This window comes from Arachis stenosperma, chromosome 4 (assembly GCF_014773155.1).
Source record: "Arachis stenosperma cultivar V10309 chromosome 4, arast.V10309.gnm1.PFL2, whole genome shotgun sequence".
NCBI classification, from domain to species: Eukaryota; Viridiplantae; Streptophyta; class Magnoliopsida; order Fabales; family Fabaceae; genus Arachis; species Arachis stenosperma.
In genome coordinates this window covers 85,598,271-85,621,858 of record NC_080380.1, presented here as the reverse complement: position 1 = coordinate 85,621,858, position 23,588 = coordinate 85,598,271, and the positions used below count along the sequence as shown (strand labels likewise).

The 23,588-nt window shown below is 35.8% G+C and overlaps 1 non-coding gene and 1 pseudogene across 1 annotated transcript; both read right to left on the bottom strand.

Annotated features, from left to right (window-relative positions):
• Positions 1 to 9,184: 9,184 nt before the first annotated feature.
• LOC130973723 (U-box domain-containing protein 13-like) lies at positions 9,185 to 13,060 on the bottom strand (annotated as a pseudogene).
• Positions 13,061 to 21,922: 8,862 nt separating this feature from the next.
• LOC130978087 (small nucleolar RNA R71) lies at positions 21,923 to 22,026 on the bottom strand. Its single transcript, XR_009085751.1, has one exon. It is a non-coding gene; the product is annotated as a small nucleolar RNA R71 (small nucleolar RNA).
• Positions 22,027 to 23,588: the final 1,562 nt, after the last annotated feature.

The following is a 23,588-nucleotide window of genomic DNA, read 5'->3' as shown; positions in this document are numbered from 1 at the left end:
TGTATAATTCCTCTGCAGCATGTTTTGAATCTTCAATTCTTTGTATCATTGACTTGAAAGGACACAAATTAAAAATATTTTTGGATTTTTTTTTTTGATAATCAAAATGCAAAAGGAATCAATTAACAATGCATGCAAGACACCAAACTTAGCAGTTTGTGTACTACTGACACTAACAACATGAAAATGCATATGAGACACACAAAATACTTCAAGTCAATAGAATTCAAAGATCAAAACAAAGAAATATATGCATGGATTCGAAAAATATAACAAAAACATGCATTTGACACTAAACTTAAGATGAGACTCTAGACTCAAACAAGAAATATTTTTGGGATTTTATGGTTTTGCAAATTTTTTTGTATTTTTCGAAAATTAAGTGAAAAAAAAGTATCAAAATTCTTAATGAGAATTCCAGGAATCAGTGCAATGCTAGTCTAAGGCTCCGGTCCAGGAATTAGACATGGCTTCACAGCCAGCCAAGCTTTCAAAGAAAGCTTCGGTCCAAAACACTAGACATGACCAAGGTCAGCCAAGCCTTAGCAAATCACTGCTCCAACAGCAAGATTGATACGAAATCAACAAGCTCTTGTGGTGATAAGTTGAAACCTCGGTCCAATCAGATTAGACATGGCTTCTCAGCCAGCCAGATTTCAACAAATCATCATGAAACTCTAGAATTCACCTTCAAGAATTTCGAAAAAAAATACCTAATCTAAGCAACAAGATGAACCGTCAGTTGTCCAGCCTAAACAATCCCGGGCAATAACACCAAAAATTTGATGTTGTTGCCGGATCTTGGCTCTGATGTTACCAAAAGCTTGCTCAAAACATGAACAATCCCCGGCAACGGCGCCAAAAACTTGGTCGGCGAAATTGTGAACTATACTTTTTCACAACTCTCATAATCCCTGGTAATGGCTCCAAAAACTTGGTGCGCTTAATACCATGGCATTACACAACTTCGCACAACTAACCAGCAAGTGCACTGGGTCGTCCAAGTAATAAAACCTTACGTGAGTAAGGGTCGATCCCACGGAGATTGTTAGTAATGAAGCAAGCTATGGTCATCTTGTAAATCTTAGTCAGGCAAACTCAGATATATATGGTGATGAACGAAAATAACATAGAAGATAAAGATAGTGATACTTATGTATATCATTGGTGTATGAGCTTCAGACAAGTGTATGAAGATGCCTTCCCTTCCGTCTCTCTGCTTTCCTACAGCCTTCATCCAATCCTTTCTTACTCCTTTTCATGGCAAGCTCGTGTAGGGTCTCACTGTTGTCAGCAGCTACCTCCCATCCTCTCAGTGAAAGCGATTGCATATGTCCTGTCACGGCATAGCGGAATTCATCTGTCGGTTCTCAATCAGGCGCGGAATAGAATCCAGTGATTCTTTTGCGTTATCGCTAACGCCCCCGCCCTCAGGGTTTGAAGCACGTCACAGTCATTCAGTCATTGAATCCTACTCAGAACACCACAGACAAGGTTAGACCTTCCGGATTCTCTTGAATGCTGCCATCAGGTCCTGCCTATACCACGAAGACTCCGAAGAATCCAAGAGATATTCACTAAGCCTCGAATGCTTGTAGAACAAGAATGGTTGTCAGTCACCTTGTTCATAGGTGAGAGTGGTGATGGGCGTCAATCATCACCATCATCATGTTGAAGAACAAGTGATATCTTGGTAAAAGAACAAGCGGAATTGAATGGAAGAACAATAGTAATTGCATTAATACTCGAGGTACAGCAGAGCTCCACACCCTTAATCTATGGTGTGTAGAAACTCCACCGTTGAAAATACATAAGAACAGGGTCTAGGCATGGCCGAATGGCCAGCCTCCCAGAGGTCTAAGATAGCATAAAACAAAGATAGCTACCAAAGTCTCGATACAAATACAATAGTAAAAGGTCCTACTTATAGATAACTAGTAGCCTAGGTGTACAAAGATGAGTAAATGACATAAAAATCCACTTCCGGGCCCACTTGGTGTGTGCTTGGGCTGAGCAATCAAGGAAATTCGTGTAGAGAACTTTTCTGGAGTTAAACGCCAGCTCCCATGCCAGTTTGGGCGTTTAACTCCAACTTTTATTCCTGTTCCGGCGTTTAACGCTGGAATTCCTGAGGCCGGATTGCTTTGCGGGTTTGGGCCATCAAATCTTGGACAAAGTATGGACTATTATATATTGCTGGAAAGCCCTGGATGTCTACTTTCCAACGCCGTTGAGAGCGCGCCAATTGGGCTTCTGTAGCTCCAGAAAATCCACTTCGAGTGCAGGGAGGTCAGAATCCAACAGCATCTGCAGTCCTTTTTGGTCTCTGAATCAGATTTTTGCTCAGGTCCCTCAATTTCAGCCAGAAAATACCTGAAATCACAGAAAAACACACAAACTCATAGTAAAGTCCAGAAAAGTGAATTTTAAATAAAAACTAATAAAAATGTACTAAAATCTAACTAAAAGATATCAAAAACATACTAAAAACAATGCCAAAAGTATACAAATTATCCGCTCATCAAGCAACTAATCTCCTCTGTTAAGGTTAGAAGCTCTGTTCATATTTTTATGGATTTTTTAATCTAAGTGTTTTATTTTATTTGATGTTTATGCTTTGATCTATTTCATGATTGAGTTTTTGTTCTTCATCCCTAAAGATCTAGAATTGTTGGAAAACATTCTAACTCTGTTTTGGAGTCTAAATATTGTTATAGAAAAAATAATAATGAAATTAGCTTGAAAACTCTTCCTCACTACTTTTTTATCTAACTAGGAATAGTGTTTTAAAGAGTATGCGACACTTTTTTATTTTCAATTGCTCTAGTTTGAATAAGTGACATAAAATTTGGATTAGAAAACTTTTAGAAATTATTCTTTCTTGTAAGTTTCTATTATTTAGGAGTAGCTTGGATAACTGACATATAATTTAACCTAAAAACTACTTTTAAATCTTATTTGAAACAAAATTAGATTTGTGCTTAACCTCTTTTCTTAATTTGTTGACCAAGGAATTGGCAATTAGTTAATTAAGGAGAAATTGGGTTATCAAGGAATTGAAATTCAATTATACATGATTTTGTTGTGATTGATCTCTGCATGCCTCAAATAAATGAATAATGCAAGGATTGTTTTCCTAGAAAGTGAACATCTCTGAAACCTTAACATTCTCATCATTATTATTTTCACTTACTATTTGCTATTTTTTTTGCTTCACTATTTATTTGCCTCTGTTTACACGATTAAATTCCTCACTCCTCTCTTATTGATTTATCTAATTAGAACAGTCAATTAATCATTGTTGCTTAGTCCGTTAATCCTAATGGGAATGATAACCCGGTCACCGTGGTATTACTTGATACGATTCGGTGCACTTGCCGAGTTGTGGTTTTGGAAAATAGACATGGTCAGTTGTTCATCCTCACTTAACTCCTCAAGGTTGTGCTTCACCACCACCGACTCCTCCTCCCAATATAAATAGAACATGTATTACGACCTCTCGTTCATCTAGAAAGGCCGAGTACCCTCGATAGGATAGACCTTGAAGTAGTAGTTTTTAGAAACATAAAAAGACTCTTTAAAAATCAAAAAACCTTCCTTCTCTAAACATCTTGGAAGGAAGACATTGTTGTTTCTTACTACTAAATGGTTTTTTCAAATGAAAAAAATAGAAAAAGACCTTCAAATTGGAAGATCCAGAGTCCGACACACAAGCTGAAAGACTTTCATGAGTTTGGGTGCAACTGAGTAGGAGCAACTCGGGAGTCCAACAATACATCCTATTCAAAGTCGGTAAATGGGAACCTAACCCCTAATCGGGTAAAGAGACACTCATATATAAAAAGAAAGTGGTCTCCTGGCCTGTCAAAGTGGGCATAGAAAATCCACTCTTCAGGATCAGGGGCCTCAAGGGTACAACTTTTCCCATCCTCCTACCAAGTACAAATCAATTACTTAAGACGGAAACTCTTTAGGGTTCTCCTATCCATTATCGACACAGCACCTAAGACAGCAGAATCTACCTAATCTAACTCTTTTGGTATGTTGGAAGGCGTGATTTGAACTACAGATTGAGACATATAGAGAACACCTATAAAAGAAAAAAGCAACTAGACATGTAAACAACAACTACAAGTCAAGTAACACAACAAACCGAATCATCTTTAATAAAATCACACAAACAACTTATATCGCTCTCAACGGTCACAAAATCAAAAATAATTTTCACACACATAAACTTTCCAACTTGTGCTATTATCAGAAACAATAGCACCATTTAGGGGCAAAAAGGCAGGACCAAGTACCAAAAGTATACACAACAAAGAAAACACCAAGCACGTTGCAAAAACTCAAAGAAATACGCCTTCTCACTACAAACAGATACACCAAGAAGCACTACAACAGTCATTCTCAACAAAATCCCTCAAAGAAAATTCACATTCCTCAAAAGAGACCCCTTCTATACCAGAAATAACAAAACAAACACCTAAGCGGGACAAAAGAAAATTAGATAAACACCAACCTCTGTGAAGTAAAGAAATGAAGATTCGTGCACACAACGACGAAAAAAGCAACCTCGAATGGGGACAACTACCAGGGAAAGAAGAATTTGAAGAAACAGAAGCTTTGGAAACGAACAATTTTTAAAGAAAAAAGAAAGAAGATTGTCTCAGAGAAGAGAAAAGCCTTTGAAAATGAGGAAGCGAAAAGAAAAAAGCGAATAAGATGAAAATATATATAGGGCAGAGATAAGGGCAAAACAGTAACTTTGCCCCCACTTTAAATGATAGCGCATGGTTACCGAAAAATGCGGGAACCATTACAGAATGGGAAATGCTACTAAAATGTTACAACTGCTCAAAATCACGTCGAGACTCTGACTTCCCGACCTGTTCCCAAAAATCACGTCGAGAATCCGACGTGATTCACTGGCCAAAACGACAAAAGGTAACCCAAAAAGCGACTCAGTAGATTCTTCAATCCCGACTTACAAAGAACTCGGCCTCGAGTAGGGGTACTGTTCATACCTTGACCCACAACTCAGTCTAGCCTAAAAACAGGCAAGGCCCAACTAACAGAACCCAAGACCTACCTACCAGCACACCCAACCTGATGCACAAAACTAACTACTCCTACAAACGTGTTCATATATTCAAATATGAGATCTCAACAATTCCCAAGCTAAGATAAAAAGTGGAAGATAACCTCCCACCAAGAAAAGTGGATAAGTTACCAAAGATAACATATCTTCACTATTATATAAATACCCCCACTATCTCAGGTAATTCTCAACTCTAATCTATTAAAACAATCTTTCTAAGACACTTGCTGACTTAAGTATCAGAGTTTTATGTAGGTACCACTCTACACCTCCTCATAAGGAACTCATACACCTTCATCCCTACAGGAGAAGACGACAAATCTTTCACCTGAATGCACTTCAACCTCACGTTTAAGTCCAAACCACCCTGTTTCTAAGTAAACTTAGAAACAATTAGTAATTGCTTATTTATCCTAGTAAAAATTTAAAACAATAGTGTGTTGCATTTTGGCTATAAATTAACGATCATTTAGTCAATTGTGATTATTTAATGATGGTAAAGGTATGGAAAAGACTAAAGAGGCTTTAGATATATCTAATCAAATCAAATTATTCCGTAATAGATTCAAATTAACGTGTTGACCAACTTTTTCAGCCAAACAAAATGGGGTTCACAAGAGATAGAAGACAATTCCATGCACAAATGTTAAGTGTGTATACTTTTTTGCGTAGTGCGCTCGTGTTCCTCATGAAAAACAAATTTATATACATTATCTACACTCAATTATTTTAAATAATAGAATAAATTACCAAGCATCATTTTTGTTATAATGCTGTCAGTCTTTCAATTATTTATGGCTTTGGACTCGTAATGGAAAATATTTGAGTGCCTGATATAGATTTTGCGGGGGTAAATTGTTTATTTATTTATTTATTTATTTATTTATTTATTTTGCATGGAATATGAAAATGGATGTTTGCATGAGCATGCACTGAATGATCTAATTATCATCATTGAAAAACTATTTTTTATTTCCGTGCATTGAGGATTAGACTACGATAATGAAGTATAAATGCTCTGGGGTCAAAAGTCAAAACTATATATAAGTCGATTTTCCAGGAGTTTTGCTATGAAATTTTGTCAAAATTCATAGAAAATTTTGTTTTTTACGTATTTTGTTGCTAATTTTGTTATGAGAAGCACTCCTACTTTGTAACTAATTTCTGGAAAGATTAGATGATCTTATCAAATTTTACTATAAATTTAGTTGTGAATTTTGTGACATGTATCAAATTCGCTAAAAAAACAAGGTCACCAGTATGGCGACAACAAATTTCACAAATGATACATTCACAACAAAAATTACAAGTAATCTTTGTAGAGCTAACGAGATCTGCAACCAAAATTACTTGTAACCTTTGTAGTAAATTTCATTGATAATTGATTCACAACAAAATTCAAAGGTAAACCACAAACATTCTATTTTCATTTTTCATATTTAGGATTTGCAACTAAATCTACGAGCAATAGATTCATAGATAAATTTCAAAATTAAATTTGCAACAAAATCCAGATCTAAGGATCTAATGAAAGAATTAATCTCTACGTACAAGTCATTTAATCAAATAAGTCCGACAAGTCACTTACACTTACGCATCTCTGCTGCACGTTCTTCTTCTTTTTCTTTTTCTTCTTTTTCATTATTTTTCTTTTTCGTTATCGTCGTCGCCAACACCACCTCCTCCTCTTCCTCCTTCTTTTCTCATTGGATTTTCTTCTCCTCCTTTCTCTCCCTCCTTCTCCTCCATAATCTTCATCATCATGATCATCATCATTTTAGTCATCGTTGTCTTCTTATACATATCGTCGTTATCGTTATAGTCGTTATTATTATCATAGAATTTTTGCCATATTGATGATTTTTGCCTGATCCAAAATTTTTGCTATAGAATTTTCTCAAATTTCTTCTTATTTTACTCTCTTAACAAGAATAAAAGTAAAAAAAATCAAACAAAGAAGAAGAAACACATAATGCTGCAAAATTACTTGGAAGAGGATGAACTTACATTCATTCCACCAAAAGAAAGAAAGAAATAAAAAAAAAAAGAAGAAAAAAATGCAACATTAAAAAATATTTTTGCATATTTGTAGCAAATTTCGGTATATAACTAAGACATTTCTGTGTATTGTTAAAAAATTTAGTGTATCTATACTGATAAGTTTTGCATAATTCAAAACTCTTCCTCTTCCTCCTCCTCATCTCTGCTGCTTCTTCTTTTTTATCATCATCATCATCTTTTTTTCTTATTCATCATTTTCTTCTTGTTTTACCTTCTTAAGTTTCTTCTTATTTTACTCTCTTAACAAGAATAAAAACAAAAAAAAAACAAATAAGAAAAAACACATAATACTACAAAATTATTTGGAAGAGAATGAACCTACATTCATTCAACTAAAAAAAAAGAAAGAAATAAGAAAAAAAGAAGAAAAAAATGCAGTATTAAAAAAATATTTTTATGTATTTACAGCAAATTTTTGAATAAAACTAAGACATTTATGTGTAATTTTGGGATAAAACTAAGACATTTATGTGTATTATTAAGAATTTTTGGTGTATTTATACTGATCATTTCTAAATAATTCAAAACTCTTCCTCTTCCTCCTTTTCATCTTGCTTTTTTTTTCATAATCATCTTTTTTTTTCTTATTCATCTTTTCCTTCTTGTTTTACCTTCTCAAGTTTATTCTTGTTTTACTCTCATAACAAAAATAAAAACAAAAAAATCAAACAAAGAAGAAAAAGAAACACATAATGCTGTAAAATTTATTGGAAGAGGATAAAACTGCATCCGTTCAACTAAAAGAAAAAAAGAAATAAGAAAAAAAAGAAGAAAAATGCAACATTAAAGAAAATATTTGTGTATTTATAACAAATTTCGGTGTAAAATTAAGATATTTGTATGTATTGTTAAGAATTTTCGGTGTATAATCAAGTTGGGTTGGCCTAATGGTTAGCTCACTAGTCTGCTTAACCAGTGTCGGGGGTTCGGAGAATTTTCGGTATATTTGTATTGATAAGTTCTGCATAATTCAAAACTCGAGCACAAAGAAAGAGGAGGAGGAGGAGGAGAGGAACGGCGTGATTTCACGCACACGTGATGAAGTGAATTTTGCTGGATTAGGATTAATTTGTTTGGACTTATTTGCCAAAAAGTCTTGTATGTGTAACAGGACTATTAATAAAAAATGGGGAATGCTAGGGGGACAATGAATTTGGTGAACAATATGAACAACCACCAATCAAATAAAACACACTATACTTTTAAATTAACCCTCTAAATTTTAATATTAAAATAACCATCCGTACACTAGTAAAATGAACATCCAATTTACATTGTTTAATATTTTCATTGTTCACCTATACTTTTCCATAAAAAATTGATACCAGTTCATTCATAACAAAATCTGCCGATAATATCAATAACAAAATCTAATCTACAATTAAAAACCATTATAGCATCACTAATAATTAACATTCAAGTTATTAATTGAATGAGTATAATTAATGTCAAAACCATTATGTCATTAAACTAAAATTAGCATAGATAACTTTAACAAGTATCAAAGTCGAAAACATCAACTAACAAGATTTGACAAAATACTAACAGATGTACAGTATACTATTCAAAGAAAATATAAAATATAAAACTTAAAGATCCAACTGAGAAAGCACTCAGTAGCTGGCAACCCTCTTCAAAAAAAAAAAAAAAAAAAAAAAAAAAAAAAAAAGAGAGGAGGGAAAAAAAGAGAGGGGAGACAAACTATAATAGTGACTTCATTGGATACAGAATTTGTGAGTAACACACGCACCACCGAAAAAGCACAAATCATAGAATGTTCAACAGTGGAACACTAGACAAAGCAACTGTTAAATAAATAGAATTAAATTAAAATTAATGGGAAAAAATTTGTTAAGAAATTTCATCGCAAAAACATGAATGGCCGGCTGGGTGTTTGAGCTGAAGTATGCCTGCACTTCAACCGAGTCAAATTACATCATGTGTGACTTTCCAGCATGAATAACTGAATGCCACAAAATAATTGGCCAAGTAAAATAGAGATTTCCTTTCACTCAAAAATGAAAAGGAAACAATGATGATCCTATGGTTAATCACTACCTAAAATCTATGCCAGCTGCTGCATATTAAAAATGGCATCAGCTATGCCTAAACTTAATCTAGCCGACGGTTTTCCTATAGCATATCTACAACGATCTCAGAATGCCGATCAGCTCAAGAAGCTGTGCGGCTTTGCGCTTGCCCCTCTCCGAACCATTTTCTGCAAGGTCCAAGAGAGGATTGATCACCCCAAGTGAACAGGCACTTGATACATTCATTGGATCTCCGATACAGAGGTGAATAAGCACAGAAGTTGCATTCTCTTTGTTCTTAGGAGATCCATTAGTGACTATATCCACCAAAGTTGGCATAGCATTCATGGATCCAACTACTGATTTTCCCTCTGGGTGGCTAACTAGTAAAGCCACAAGTGCCAGTGCCACATACCATTTCCGTCAACCTAGGCATGATACCAGCACTAATTGCACGTCCTTTAATCCCTTGATATAAGCACAGATTGAATAAGGCTGTTGCAGCATCCATCTGCCCTCTTTGACTTCCTTCATAGAAAAGAGTGACTAGTGCTTTAATTGCATCCAATTAACACTTTGTTCTCATTCAGTGCAGAGAGGCTAAAAAGGTGGCTGCAGCATTTTACCGTGCTTCCATAACACCATTTTTCAGCACGTGAACAATTCCTGGAACAGCTTCAGAAGCCATGATGCGCTCTTTGTTATTCCCACAAATAGATAGGTTCAGAAGAACAGTAACTGCATGCTCTTGAGTGCGCTTGTCAGGTACATAGAGGAGATCAACAAGAAGGGGTATAGCACCAGCCTCAGCAATCAATATTCGGTTTTGGCTGCTTCGCTTGGCTAGAAGACGGAGCTCCTCTGCAGCATGGTTACATGGTAAATAGTTATTTACAAGACACCATTAGGAAGCAAGTATAAGGTTTTTTAGGAGATCCCACAAAAGCATAGTTCTCAACTCAGAGATAAAGATGTAAAAAGGAACACCCCCTTATTCACAGAACTGAAAAACATCAACAACATCTTGGGTTATCCTTGCTAGAGAAACTTGTAAGCTTTTAATGCCTAGAACCTCATTACTGTAGTTCACACCAGGAGTTATCAGCTATCCAATTGCAAAATACCCATTTCCAAGTTCTTCACATAACCCAAAAGTTGAAAAGCTTACCCTGGAAACACATTCTGTTGCTGCATCCTGCCTTTAAATACCCACAATAACCCTACAATATTCCTATTTCCACCGTTGCCTAATTCTAATCTCCCAAACATTCAACTGTACTACATTAAATGAAAGAATATGGTCGCATCCACAAATAGTTGCAGCTATTGAGAAAACAAACGTGAAGATCATATGAAGGTAAACTGTATTAAAAATATTAGAAACAAGAACACTAGCATACTTTCAGGCTCAAAATTGAGCCAGTAGTTTCGCTCTCAACCTGTGTGTATGTGTGGCGGGTTCACTAGGTAGAGGGAGAGAGAGGAAGTGCAGAAGTACATTGTAACACTCACCTGCTGTGCATCGCTGATCCTCAATGTCACTGGAAGTAAGTCTGCTCAATAGAGTATCAATATCTATAAATTCAGAAGAGCCATCTGATGTTGCCTTGCAGAGTCGTAACTTCTCTGTTCTTTTAGGTGGCTCCACTCCATTTGCTTCACACCAATTCGATATCAGGATATATAAAACATGGTTGGGTATAAGGACAGAGCTTGAAAGAATCTGCTGAGTCTTAGGACATGTTCCATGGCCTGCTTCAAGCCATTTCTTTATGCACGCTCGCTCGTATGTCTGCAGAAAGAGAGAGGATAAAAAGAGAAGGATTATAAAGAGTCTAAAAATGGATGAATATTGACTAGTTTATTACCACCATACTCAAGTATTGAAATCCTACCTTTGGATTATACATTGCTATTAAAAGACAAAAGAACTCACAGTAACAAAAAGTTTCCAATTTCATATCTACCCAGATATCAAGCTGTTATAACAACTTAATGATTTTTAACAGGTTATCTCATAATGTGCTTGATAGATTTCTGAAAATGAGAAGAGCATTGATGGTTGCAGTTTTTTAGAAAGGAAAAATAGATGATTATTATTAACTCATAGCAATAAATAAAGCTAACCAACTAAATTATTCAAGAATAATTTGTAAGCACTTTTTCAACAACTATTTCAATATATACATGAATAATAAAAAGAAGACACTCAATATAGTCAAATAATTACTTAATGATTTTAACAGGTTATCTCATAATGTGCTTGATAGATTTCTGAAAATGAGAAGAGCATTGATGGTTGCAGTTTTTTAGAAAGGAAGAAACAGATGATTATTTATTAACTCATAGCAATAAATAAAGCTAACCAACTAAATTATTCAAGAATAATTTGTAAGCACTTTTTCAACAACTATTTCAATATATACATGAATAATAAAAAGAGAAGACACTCAAATATAGTCAATAATTTTCTAGTTTCACATTTCAGTTATTTCATTCACAGCTTCCAGAGGATATTAATCCTTGTCAATGATCAAGGAAGCTGATCTTCACATCAATTTATTTTCTATTTTCTTCCATAAGCTACAGAGTATCATTCTCATTTAATTTATGTTCAGAATACTTACATTGAACATGCAAGGGACTCGGGTTATTGCTTAAAATAGAAGGAAACAGAACAGATAAGTGCTCTTAAACTAACGGTTAAGGAATTCTCTTACAATAAATTACAAACAAAGAAACAATTCTGATGGTCTCAATAAAGGAGTTAACAAGCACGATTGATTTCTGTATTTTTGTGCTATGAAACTAAAAGGTATTAGTATGACATACAAGACAATAAGCTTTTAGCGTACCTAAAATAATTCTCTTCTAAAAACAAAGAATATATGACAGAAAATACGGCATTTTCATGTGCACACCTGCCCCGTAGAAATGATTACAGGATCTTTCATTAGCTCCAGAGATATTGGGCAGCGAAACTCATCTGGTATAACCAGTGATTGAGAACATAATTTTGTGTATGACTCATCAGCTTGAGTAGAGGAATCATCACTTGATAGCATAATAACATCTGCAGATTCTGTCAGTATGAAATCTTCAATTTTTTTCAAGACTGTAGACATATCCTGTGTGCTTTTCTCAAAATGACCACCCATGTCTACAACCATCTATCGAGTGCAATCAACTCTTGTTTGATGTCACCCACATTTGTAAAGTGCAGCTTTTTGCAGATTATATGCAGTTTATCTTGTTCGGGAATCACATCATAGCTCTGGTTGCAAATGGACAACAGATTATCATAAAGCTGAAGATCAGGTGGATCAAAAAGTTCCCTGGCTCTTCCAAACTGTGCAGTCACAAGTGCAACCTGATGAACAAATGAAAAATCAAGGAACCTTTTAAAAATAAAAACAAAGGCACCAAATTAGACCATACTTTCTTACATTCATTGAAACAGTAACACTTTTAACATAGGCACCAAAGTAGACCATACTTTCCTACATTCATTGAAACAGTAACACTTCATAGGATAATAAGAACAAAAGGGTAACTTATTTCGCAATATTTAGAATGTATTCAATATCCTTCAAAACATTAAAGCACTTACAAGGGATGTCTATGATCAGTTATAAATAACAGAAACAGAATAAATAATGGTCTGCAAGCATTATATGAAACTCCCATTCTAATGTGCAGTTATGTTCAGCATATATTTACCTGCTCCTTGACTTCTTCAGATATATCAAGTTTGTCACAGGATATCTTGCCTATAGCTTCTTCAAAATTAAAAGCGAGATCATTAAATTTGCATTTAATTTGCTCCCTCTCCAGTATCTACAATTGCAAAAAGGAAAAATGCATTTGAGAAGAATGTTTCAGATAAGCAAGTGGAGTTCTGTAGATATAGTAAAATTGTACAAGTCATCAGCAATTATTTTACCAAATTTATCCCACAAACAAAACAGTAAGTTCAGATAAGAGAAACAATGTTTGAGCCTATTACTATTATACGCTAAACAAGTAAAAGGTGGTAACCTGTATAACTCTAGAAGGAGAGGGGAGAATGAAGATTGGATATGATGCATTTTAAGCAAAAAATTTTAAACAAAACTCATGGAGCAAAGTCATTGTTTATATGACAATTTTTATTTGGAAATTATGCAAGTAGATAACTAGTTTATAGTCTAAGTTCAACTAAACCAATATTAACAATCATCACCAACATGTATATCCGAACATAGCCCACTAAAATATACTACAAAAATGCATCTTTTCTAAGTCAATTTGGTTGCGTTAAACCAGCATCACTGCCATCAATTAAATATAAACAATCTATTTAGATAAACAACTTAAATAGGTGCTCATTCATGTCAACTTTCAAGTAAGTTCTAGCTGTCTAAAAGAAGCTTAACAGCACTAAGATAAACACTTCAAGAAGCAATAGACACCAATGTTTTTTATAACAATTAGTGAAGGTTATTAGGTTAATTTTGTAAAATTTATTGTTGTTATTACTACAGAAACTGTTAAATGCTAACAGCCTAACACGTAGACCTAGAACAGCTTCAAAAGTTAATTGCATAATCAAACAAGACAACATGTTTCTTTTATGTGCTCATTAGAGTTAGAAAGTCCCAAATGATCTAGCAAGCACTTAGAAAGCATTTCATCATTATCTGGATAAAGCTTATGACTTATAACAAAATCTTTGATCAAGTGTGTTGAATTCCACTTCCCCTAAAACAATAAACGCATATCTGGCCCCTTAAAAATAAAATGGTTATTAAAATACCCAAAATCTAAGCAGTAAAATGAGTAATTGGTACATTTTATCAAACATCGTTCATATTTAGAAGATCATGAGTTCATTTCTTTCTTTCAAGGAGTAAATTTTCAACACCACAATCTTTTGAGGGTCAAATTAGTGGTTTACTCCGTTAACTTACTTTCCCTTCAATATGAAACTCTCACATACTTAAGGGAAAAATAAAACGCAACAATGATTATCAAATCATAATGTTCCTAAATAAGGACAAAATCTACAATGCAGAAAAATAAAATGCAACATTAGTTATCAATTAACAATTGATTCGTTTTTCCCTTTCTTGTTCACATATTCATGCTTGTTGTCTTATTAGACCTATTTGTGATATTATTTCACTCATCAATAAAATTTGATCTATATTTTGCCAAAAACGAAATAAAAAACAAAAACAAAACAATTGATTCGTTTTTTATTAAGAAAATAAAAAAAATCATCCAAATAAGTCAAGAAACGAATGAAGAAACGGCATCGATTCTGGAATCAGAAAACGAAACATGCACGAACCATGAAACCTGGCTTGCTCGGCAACAAAAGTGGAGGAGTTCCTTGGCTGAGGCAAGAGCTTTCTTAAGAGAGAGGAGCGCCGAAACGGCGTCGTTTGGGACGCGTCTGTAACGTCGAGAAGTTCCTGAAAGAGAGGAGCGAGAAACCTAATCCTACGGCTGAGGTCGAAGCACTGTCTCTTGATGACGTGCTTGAAGCCGTCGATCTCTGAGATTTCGGTGGCGGCTAAGATGAGGTGGTTGAGTACCGAAGAAACCTCGCATTCTTCTTCCTCCATGAAAACGATGATAATGCGTTACGAAGCGACCGAGCGAGAGAGAGAGGAGAGAGAGAGAGAGAGGGAGAGGGAGAGAGAGTTATTTGCAGTGAAAGAGTTCTTTCCTTATTCCCTGTTAATGTTATAAAAAAAGGAAAGAAAGTTTAAAAGGATATTTATGGGACTAAAATACGACTTTTTTTTAAATAAATGAAATAATATTTTACTTTTGAAATACGTGATTTATAATATTTTTATTAAAATATATTTTATTTTTATTTTGTTTATGCGGTAAATAAGACATGTAATATTTATGACATTTATAATGTAAACGAAATACGTAACGATAAATTTTTAATCATGGTAAGGATGTGCAACCCTTTGTATCCTCCACAAAATTTCACTTCTTTTTTTCTACTCTTTTTCTTTCGAAAAATAACCAAAATGTCTAGTAATAGTGAATATTTGGTTGTAAGCGTATCCCAATTGTCATATGAGAAATAATGATACTGGGTGATTTTTGAGTGAGAAACCCATTTTGTTGTGTACCTGCCGAGTAAGTTCATTGTTCGAGCTGAAGAGTCTGATATTGAGTAGCATTGGTGCTAGCGGGAGAAAAGAAATCGGAAGAGTGGGTATAGGTTGTTAGCACCGATGGGTAACGGAGTTTTTCGATTTTTCCTGTTTTGGCTCCATAACAACGAGCATGTGCGCTTGATGTTTGACATCCGTGGGAGAATCATGGCGAAACAAGTGATGGAGCTTTCTGCGGAGGTTGGTGATGTCGGTGGCGGTGGATCTAGCCAGTCGAACTTTGTGCAAAATGACCTACCTCCCGCACCCAAACCGATACGCGCTACTAGTCCAATGGAAGACATGGACGTTGACTGTGAGGACTCCGACAAGGAGTATGTTGCGGATAGCAACGAGAGCAGTTCTTTTGAAGATGATGATAAGGAGGAGTTTGCACTAGAGACCTTGATCGAGGCATTACGTTGGTATCTTCTATCTGCTCCGCACTCAATTTTGGCCTTGTCATCTATACCCAGTCATTATCACACATTGGATCTCGACGCGATGCAAGAGAAAAATCTATTTTTCAGCACGGGTGAAAGCTTTTACAACTTAGACGGTGGTGTGGAGTTTCGGATTGGCCACAGATTCAAAAGCAAAGATATAGTAATGCAGGATGTGAAGAATTACAACATTCACAGAAGTGTTGAGTACCGAATCGTGGAGTCGGATTGAATAAAGTACCATGTGCATTGCCGACAATCTGAAGCAGGCTGCCCTTGGCATCTCTGTGTTGCTCTCCGACAGAATCTCAGATATTGATAAGTTCAAGTTAACTGTGTTATATATTCTCGTTTATCATTGTTATGCTTGTTGTACATGTCAACCACGATTGTTTTATTTCTTTAGGGAGGTGCGTAGGGTTGGAGGAGCGCACACAAGTTTAGCACCCACCATATCTCAAGACCACCGACAATTGGACAGTAGTCTAATATGACATGTCATCCTCTCATTGATACAATCCTCGCCATTCGTGAGTATCTCTGTCCGAAAAAGTGCAGTTATCACGACAAACCCTCGTAAAGAAAGGTCTAGATGGCAAAGCAAAAGGTAATTGTCTAGATATACGGTGATCGGGAGGAGTCATACAATAAAGTGTCGAGGTTACTGCAAGCACTGCAGAGTTGCTGTCCTGGAACGATATGTGAAATCAGGGCTATACCGTACTATGATGGGCACTTTATAGTGCGTGAGTGCAGTATGTTTGATAAGATATTTTGGGCCTTTCCATCCTGTGTGGAGGCTTTCAAGCATTGCAAATCGTTCATCTCCGTCGATGGCACGTATCCGTATGACAAATATGGTAGTGAGTTGTATATTGTTGTGGCACAAGATGGTAATAGCATATCCTTCTTGTAGCTTTTGCAATTATTGATTCTGAGACCACGGAGTCCTAGTCTTTCTTCCTTACCAATATGAGGCGACACGTGACCCTAAGCCTTTTGATTATTTCTGACAGATCCTAGGCGATCAAAGCTGCACTGAGAGCTGAAGATAGTGAGTGGCAGCCTCCTAGAGTGTTTCATGCTTATTGTGTCTAGCACATGGGGGCAAACTTTATGTCTTGTTTTAAGTCTACCAAGGGAAGCGGTATCTCATAATGCTGCTTACAGTCCAAGCAAGTTTAGGTACGAGTGGTACATGAATGCATTGACGGGTTTGCCGCAGGATATGGCGGAGTGGCTAGTAGGTTCAACAAAGAGATCTGGTTACAACACTATAACCGGTCGCCGGTTCGAATAGATGATGACGAACCTTTCCGAGTGCATGATGCTATGCTTAAGGGTACACGCTATTACCAATTTCAGCCATCGTGCGATGCACCTACGAGAGGCTACATCAGTTGTTCGTCAGGATGGGATGGGAGGCACATGCCTAACTAGTGGCAGATAATCAATTTTCCCAACGGTTAATAAATGGTATCAAGAAGAAAAGAGAGAAATCTCCCAGATGCGCATCGCTCATTGCAACAGACAGGCTTCAGTCCTGGTTGAGGAATTAGAGCCTTTCGAGTTAGTCCCAAGGTTTGTTCTGTGTTTGCTTGAGGCAGGCACGTGTGACTGTGGCCTTCTCCAGTCACTAAATTTTTCATGTCGTCATGCACTAGCATCCTGTGCCGCGTGAGTGTCAAATGGAGTCCATTTGTCCATTTGGTATACATGCAGCAAGCTGTGTTCAAAGTATATGAGGCGGAGTTTCTCCCGAGATGAGAAGCTTTGGCCGGAATGGTACGGGACACAGCTTTGTCCTAATTCTGCCATGCGCAAGAAGTCTACTAATCGAACATTTCCACGCACGACGTGTAGTTTATAGTCGCTACGTTGTTTGTGTTTGTTGAGGTTGTTTTTCTGTAGTTCATGTGATTGTGTGGTTTACTTTATTGTTCACTTTGTTATATTTTCAATAAGGAAATGTTTGTACTCGAATTTTATGTGATTTAAGTTATCCATGTTTACGGCATTCATGTTGTACAGGAATTCTAAAGTTTAAACTTCAACATAGCAACGTTCACATAAAACATCCAAAAAAAGAGCTCAATAATTGATGAGCGGAAAATTTATACGCTTTTTGGCATTGTTTTTAGATAGTTTTTAGTATAATCTAGCTACTTTTAGGGATGTTTTCATTAGTTTTATGCTAATTCATATTTTGGACTTTACTATCAGTTTGTGTGTTTTTTCTGTGATTTAGGAACTTCTGGCTGAAATTGAGGGACCTGAGCAAAACTCTGATAAGGAGGCTGACAAAGGACTGCTAATGCTGTTGGAATCTGACCTCCCTGCACTCGAAATGGATTTTCTGGAGCTACGGAACTCCAAATGGCGCGCTCTCAACGGTGTTGGACAGTAGACATCTAGAGCTTTCCAGCAATATATAATAGTCCATACTTTATTCGTGATTAGATGATGTAAACTGGCGTTTAACGCCAGTTCTATGCTGCATTCTGGAGTCAAACGCCAGAAACACGTCACGACCCAGAGTTGAACACCAAAAACACGTTACAACTTGGCGTTCAACTCCAAGATAAGCCTCAACTTGTGTAAAGATCAAGCTCAGCCCAAGCACACACCAAGTGGGCCCCGGAAGTGGATTTCTGCATCAATTACTTATTTCTGTAAACCTAGTAACTAGTTTAGTATAAATAGAACTTTTACTATTGTATTTCATCTTTGGTCTCGGTTTTATTCCATTATTCATCTTAGGAGACTATTGATCACGTTTTGGGGGGCTGGCCATTTGGCCATGCCTGATCTTCATCACTTATATATTTTTAACGGTGGAGTTTCTACACACCATAGATTAAGGGTGTAGAGCTCTGCTGTACCTCAAGTTTTAATGTAATTACTACTATTTTCTATTCAATTCTGCTTGTTCTTATTCTAAGATATTTGTTGCACTTCAACATGACGAATGTGATGATCCGTGACACTCATCATCATTCTCACCTATGAACGCGTGACTGACAACCACTTCCGTTCTACTTTAGGCCGGGCGCATATCTCTTGGATTTCTTAATCAGAATCTTCGTGGTATAAGCTAGAATCGATGGTGGCATTCATGGGAATCCGGAAAGTTTAACCTTATCTGTGGTATTTCGAGTAGGATTCCGGGATTGAATGTGACGATCTTCAAACTCGCGATTGTTGGGCGTGATGACAAAACGCAAAAGAATCAAGGAATTCTATTCCAACATGATCGAGAACCGACAGATGATTAGCCGTGCTGTGACAGAGCATTTGGACCTTTTTCACTGAGAGGATGGGATATAGCCATTGACAACGGTGATGCCCTACATACAGCTTGCCATGGAAAGGAATAAGAAGGATTGAAGGAAGGCAGTAGAAAAGCAGAGATCCAACAGGGACAAGAATCTCCATACTTATCCGAAATTCCCACCATTGAATTACATGAGTAACTCTATCTTTATTTTCTGCTTTATTTATTATTCAAAAACTCCATAACATTTATTATCCGCCTAACTGAGATTTACAAGATGACCATAGCTTGCTTCATACCAACAATCTCTGTGGGATTGACACTTACTCACGTAAGGTATTACTTGGACGACGCAGTACACTTGCTGGTTAGTTGTGTGGAGTTATGACTAAGTGTGATTCACGTTTGAGAGCACTACCAAGTTTATTGGCGCCATTGTTGATGATCACAATTTCGTGCACCAAGTTTTTGGCGCCGTTGCGGGGATTATTCGAGTTTTGACAACTGACGGTTCATCTTGTTGCTCAGATTAGGTAATTTTCTTTCTATTTTCTTTCAAAAAGTTTTCAAAAATATTTTTCAAAATTTTCCTTTGTTTTCAAAAATTATTCCAAAATTTTTAAGAATGAATTCTAGAGTTTCGTAGTAACATGTTGAAGCCTGACTGGCTATAAAGCCATATCCAAATCCTTTTGGATTGAGGCTTCCACTTGTCAACATAACGGGTTTGTATATGGAGTTGGATGAAATATCAGCTGTTGCATGCCTGATTATATCTTCTAAAGCTGGCTGGCTATTAAGCCATGCCCAACCCTTGGATTAGAGCTTTAGACTAACATTGAAAGATTCCTGGAATTCTTATTAAAAATTTTGAATTTCTTATTTTATTTTTCCAATATGTTTTCGAAAAATCTATTAAGAAAATACAAAAAAATCATAAATCATAAAAAATCAAAATATTTGTGTTTCTTGTTTGAGTCTTGAGTCAATTTTTAAGTTGGTGTTAATTGCATGTTTTTTAAAATTTATGCATTATTTTTCGAAAATTCATGCATTCATAGTATTCTTCATGATCTTCAAGTTGTTCTTGGTAAGTCTTTTTGTTTGATCTTGATGTTTTCTTGTTTTTGTCTTTTATTGTTTTTCATGTGCATTTTTGCATTCATATTGTCTAAGCATTAAAGATTTCTAAGTTTGGTGTCTTGCATATTTTCTTTGCATAAAAATTTTTTCAAAAAAATGTTCTTGATGTTCATCATGATCTTCAAAGTGTTCTTGGTGTTCATCTTGACATTCATAGTGTTCTTGCATGCATCATGTGTTTTTGATTCATAATTTTCATGTTGTGAGTCATTTTTATGTTTTTCTCTCTCATAATTAAAAATTCAAAAATAAACAATATCTTTTCTTTTTTTTCTCATATTTCGAAAATTTGGGTTGACTTAGTCAAAAAATTTTAAAATTAGTGTTTCTCGTAAGTCAAGTAAATTTTCAAATTTTAAAAATCTTATCTTTTTAAAACTTTTTCAAAATTAAATCCTTTTCATTTTTCTTTTTAATTTTCAAAAATTCTTTAAAATATTTTTCAAAAATCTTTTTCTTAGTTTTATCTTTATTTTCGAAAATTATGCTAACAATTAATATGATTGATTCAAAAAATTTGAAGTTTGTTACTTTCTTGTTAAGAAAGGTTCAATCTTTAAATTCTAGAATCTTATCTTTTAGTTTCTTGTTAGTTAAGTAATTAATTTTATTTTTAAAATTAAATATTTTCTAACCATATCTTTTTAATCATATCTTTTTATCTTATCTTTATATCATATCTTTTTTTTCAAAAATTTGATTTTAAAATATCTTTTCTAACTTCTTATCTTCTTATCTTCTTATCTTTTCAAATTTGATTTTCAAATCTTTTTCAACTAACTATTTGACTTTTTGTTTGTTTCTTATCTTTTTCAAAACCACCTAACAACTTTTCTCTCTCTAATTTTCGAAAATACCTCCCTCTTTTTTTCAAAAATTCTTTTTAATTAATTGTTTTAAATTTTAATTTTAATTTTATTTTTTATCTTAATTTTCGAAAATCATTAACTGCTTTTCAAAATTAATTTCAAAAATTTCTCCCTCTCTCATCTTTTCCTATTTATTTATTCATTTACTAATACTTCTCTTCACCTTTCATCAAGTCACTACCCCTATCCTCACCCTTCTGTTTGGATTCTCCTTTCTTTATTCCCCTTCTTCTACTAACAACAAAGAACCTCTTTACTGTGACATAGAGAATTCCTCTTCTTTTCTGTTCTCTTCTCTTTCATATGAGCAGGAACAAGAAAAAAGGCATTCTTGTTGAAACTGATCCAGAACTGAAAGGACTCTGAAGAGAGAAAACTAAGAGAAGCTAAATTACAACAATCCAGAGACAACCTTGCTAAAATTTTTGAACAAGAAAAGGAGATGGCAGCCGAACCTAACAACAATAATGCAAGAAGGATGCTTGGTGATTATACCACACCTACGTCCAAGTTTGATGGAAGAAGCATCTCAATTCCTACCATAGGAGCAAACAATTTTGAGCTGAAACCTCAATTAGTTGCTCTAATGCAACAGAACTGCAAGTTTCATGGACTTCTATAAGAAGATCCTTACCAGTTCTTAACTGAGTTCTTGTAGATCTGTGAGACGTTAAGACTAATGGAGTAGATCCTGAAGCCTACAGGCACATGCTTTTCCCTTTTGCTGTAAGAGACAAAGCTAGAACATGGTTGGACTCTCAACCTAAAGATAGCCTGGACTCCTGGGATAAGCTGGTCATGGCCTTCTTGGCTAAGTTCTTTCCTCCTCAAAAGCTGAGCAAGCTTAGAGTGGATGTTCAAACCTTCAAACAAAAAGATGGTGAATCCCTCTATAAAGCTTGGGAAAGATACAAGCAGATGACCAAAAGATGTCCTTCTAACATGTTTTCAGAATGGACCATGATAGATATATTCTATTATGGTCTATCTGAGTTCTCTAAGATGTCATTGGACCATTCTGCAAGTGAATCCATTCACCTAAAGAAAATGCCTGCAGAAGCTCAAGAACTTATTGACATGGTTGCAAATAACCAGTTCATGTACACTTCTGAGAGGAATTCCATGAACAATGGGACGCCTCAAAGGAAGAGAGTTCTTGAAATTGATGCTCTGAATGCCATATTGGCTCAGAACAAAGTGTTGACTCAACAAGTCAACATGATTTCTCAAAGTCTGAATGGATGGCAAAATGCATCCAACAATACTAAAGAGGCATCTTTTGAAGAACCCCTGCAATAGCAGAGGTAAATTACATGGGTGAACCTTATGGAAACACCTATAATTCATCATGGATAATCATCCAAATTTCTCATGAAGGATCAACAAAAGCCTCAACAAGGCTTTAATAATGGTGGAAGAAATAGGCTCAATAATATCACGCCTTATCCATTATCTTCTCAGCAACAGACAGAGAATTAAAACAGAATACCTCTAACTTAGCAAATTTAGTCTCTTATCTGTCTAAGGCCACTTTAAGTTTCACGAATGAAACAAGGTCCTCCATCAGAAATCTGGAGGCACAAGTGGGCCAGCTGAGTAAAAAAATCACTAAAACTTCTCCTATCTCTCCCAAGCAATACTGAAGAGAATCCAAAAAGAGAGTGCAAGGCATGATATAATCAACATGGCCGAATGCAAGGAGGAAGAGGAGGTGAATCCCAATGAGGAAGACCTTATGGGACATCTCTCAACCAAGAAGGAGTTCCCTATTGAGGACCCAAAGGAATCTGAGGCTCATATAGAGACCATAGAGATTCCATTAAACCTCCTTCTGCCATTCATGAGCTCTGAAGACTATTCTTCCTCTAAAGAGGATGAAGATGTAACTGGAGAGCAAGTTGCTCAATATCTAGGAGCTATCATGAAGCTGAATGCCAAATTGTTTGGTAATGAGACTTGGGAAGGTGAACCTCCCTTGCTCATTAGTGAACTTGATACATGGGTTCAGCAAACCTTACCTCAAAAGAGACAAGATCCTGGCAAATTCTTAATACCCTGTACCATAGGCACCATGACCTTGAAAAGGCTCTGTGTGACCTGGGGTCAAGCATAAATCTTATGCCACTCTCTGTAATAGAGAAGTTGGGGATCATTGAGGTACAGCCTGCCTTATTCTCATTACAAATGACAGACAAGTCAGTAAGACAAGCTTATGGATTGGTAGAGGACGTGTTGGTAAAGGTCGAAGACCTTTACATCCCTGCTGATTTCATAATCTTAGACACTAGGAAGGAGGAGGATGAATGCATCATCCTTGGAAGACCTTTCCTAGCCACAGCAGGAGCTGTGATAGACGTTAACAGAGGAGAATTAGTCCTTCAATTGAATGGGGACTACCTTGTGTTTAAGGCACACGACTATTCTTCTGTAACAAGGGAGAGTAAGCATGCAGAGCTTCTCTCAGTACAGAGTCAAACAGAGCTCCTACAGTCAAACTCTAAGTTTG